This window comes from Zingiber officinale, chromosome 2A, assembly GCF_018446385.1.
Source record: "Zingiber officinale cultivar Zhangliang chromosome 2A, Zo_v1.1, whole genome shotgun sequence".
In the NCBI taxonomy this organism is placed as follows: Eukaryota; Viridiplantae; Streptophyta; class Magnoliopsida; order Zingiberales; family Zingiberaceae; genus Zingiber; species Zingiber officinale.
The window spans coordinates 86580401-86583654 of NC_055988.1; positions in this window are offsets into that span (position 1 = coordinate 86580401).

Consider the following 3254-nt stretch of genomic DNA (forward strand, 5'->3'; position numbering starts at 1 on the left):
AAACATACTCACAACATAGGTATAAATCATCGTGATACCTCTAACAATGCATACCAAACCCGTGTGCATATATATCAACATAGGTATAATCGACATTACACCTTAAACAACACTCACATGACATATATATACACCTATGCCAAGAGTAAAATCAACGTAATACTTCCAACAAATCATAATAGACTCGAGTGTACACATAGAACAAATATAATGAACACGATATCTCGAATATTACACCAAACACATCTGCACATATCACGACTCAGATTAAATCGATAAGATACCTCCAATAAAACACTCAAACACATGTGCACATTTCACAACATAGATTTAATCGACAAAATACCTCCAATAAACCAATCAGATCACTTGGGTATAATCTACTAGAAACCCACAACAATCATAACTAGAAAAGTATACACCCACTACATGCAATTAGTCCATCCATCATAACACTCCTACAACACATAATAATCATATGTATACACCATATAGATATGCAGAATCAACATATTTAATCCAATCAACCTGACATTCCCTATGCTACCTTTTATGTTATCCAACTAGGTACATACAGTCTAAAATTAACGTACCCATGGAATATGATACATCGATCCTCTATAGATTGACCAAACCGACAACGGTATACGGCTAATTCAGTCTTTCCCCACGTCAGTACAAGCCATGTACTCAATGTGCTCAAGATATCCAATTAAGCACGAATCACCCAAAAATTAGCATTTTTATAAAATAGAGTAAGTCGATCCCCTGCTGATCGGACCAACCAAAATAATGAATCGGTGATCGACTATCTAAATCTAACAAATGTACGTTAATCCTCGGCAATCACAAAGGTATATCGATTTACGACTACCTAAGTCGACAAACGTAAATCAGTCTTCTACTGACCGATCTAACAAGAGTAAATCAATATTTACTGATGAAATTAACTAAGATAAAATGGTACACTACTGGCTAGGTCAACATGAAAATATAGATACATCCACTACACAGCTAATAATAGTAGAGGCTGGTATGTGCCTCAATCTGCTAACCAACTAGTAGTAACAGAAGCTAAAAGTACTGGTGTATGATATGAAAAATCACCAGAAACTGTAATCCTTGATCTCTAATAGGGTCGATCATCATCAGTGGCTAACCCATCACATGTAATATGACTACAACATCAGACAGATACCAAATACAAAGTGCTAATACATGTCATAACTATCATAGTCAACAATGCATATACCAACAAAATGGTAGGATGACAATATACCAACATACCTCCTATAACTTGGAGATGTCTTGCCGTTGCCAGGTCCTAAAACTCGAAAAGTCCCATCGAGAAGACTAAAACACTAACTCCGAAACACGGGGGTATAAGACTTGTAAACCGTGCTCTGATACCAAATAAAGTGGTATCAGATAAATCTCGAAAATCTAGAATATAGAGCAAATATCGTATACCTGCTCTGATACCACTAAATTGTCACACCCTGGGGAAGTCCCTGTCCGAAAAAATTTCGACAGCACCTCCCTTGTACGGGTGACAATCTGAAACATTTCTACAGACACAATATACATTAGCCACAGGCGGCTGGAATATACATACAACCGCGCAGTTATATATATGCAGCTTACTCAGCTGATACCACAAAAATATAACCACGCAGTTATATATAAATCTAACAGCCCACTCGGCTGTACCAAAACCAAACACAGCGAAAATCCAATAGACAACACATACAACTATAAACAAAGACTGCTAGTAATCTAGTCTTACACACACAACAAAACAACACTCCAAAAACATAACTGGAACACAAAGCGAAATACAGAAATTTCATATACCAAAATGTAAATAAATAAAATCGGAGATAGGTCTTCTAATGTGACGTGGGGACCGGCAGGTAGGATACTCCAAGCAACTCCATAAACAACCAGGTACCTGAAAAAGATAGTGTCCACGGGGGTGAGTTCAACAACTCAACAGATACCAGTTGACATGTGTAGTAAGCTATAACAGACAATAATAACTATGGAGTACAGTCTCCTAGATAAAAAGTGGAAATGCACAATAGAAAAGGCTGAAGAGAACTGTACTCACCAGGTCCTCCTATAGAAATAGTCAGGTCGTCAAATCGAGAGTATCATAAATCCTGTATGCATGTTAAACATATGCATCCATCCAAATGCAGCATATAAGTGCAACAAACACAATCAGTATATGCATCAATGCATATGATGCCAATGACATGGTCACCCCTGACGCTAGTCAGCCATCTCACACACAATGGTGAGACCGATTGGGTAGGGCTGTGACAACCGTGCACTCTGTCGTCACTGCTCTTGATGAGTGACTGAGTGGACGGGATGCTGTCGGAGTACACCTATCCTCCTACCCCAAATCATAAGTGGGGGAGCGCAATGCTCTCATCTCCCGGTACATGATGACGGGGAGGGATCCCAGCGTGCTACCACGCTGCTGTTAGGATCTTAGATGGCTAGAGGGGGGGTGAATAGCCCCTTAAAAAAAACTTTAACAAAGATGTCTACAAAAAACTTGTTAGCACAGCGGAAATAGGAAACTAAAACGAAAGGAAACAAACACACTAACACACAGATTTACGAGGTTCGGGGATAACTTGCCCCTACTCCTCGGCGTGTCCGTAAGGTGGACGACTCCTTGATCTTCGGTAGATCGCACCCCGGTAAAATTCCGGCTAGAGATCCTCCTTCGCGGTGGAGTAACCTCTCCACAAAGTCTCAAGAAAAATATATGTTAAAGCACGAGACTTACAGAGCTCGGTGGCAAAGAAGAATGAACGAATGTTTACAACCACGCGAGGATCAGTGGAAACAGGAACTCCCAGATCGCAGTTTCTCACCCGAGAGCTCAAGAACAAAGCACACCTCAACGATCAACAGTTTCTATCACTTTCTCTTACTTGCTTGTTCTTACTTTTCTCTCGTTGTTTACTGCTTCTTAAACCCCTGTTCTCCGCTGTCACGGATCGTGGTGAATCTGCACAAAATCATCGCTGCAGCCAATCCCCTTCCTGGTCCTCTGAACTCACACCAATGAAATCACAACCTTCACTGGTGTCTTCTGAGCTCAAATCAATCACCAAGAGTCAAGCGGATCGCAACCAGATCTCACCAGTAGCCGTTGTTGCCTCAAATGCACCATGCGCCGCGAATCACAGCAGAAAGTTCATTTGTCGTATTCCTCTTATGAACTCAATTTGAAA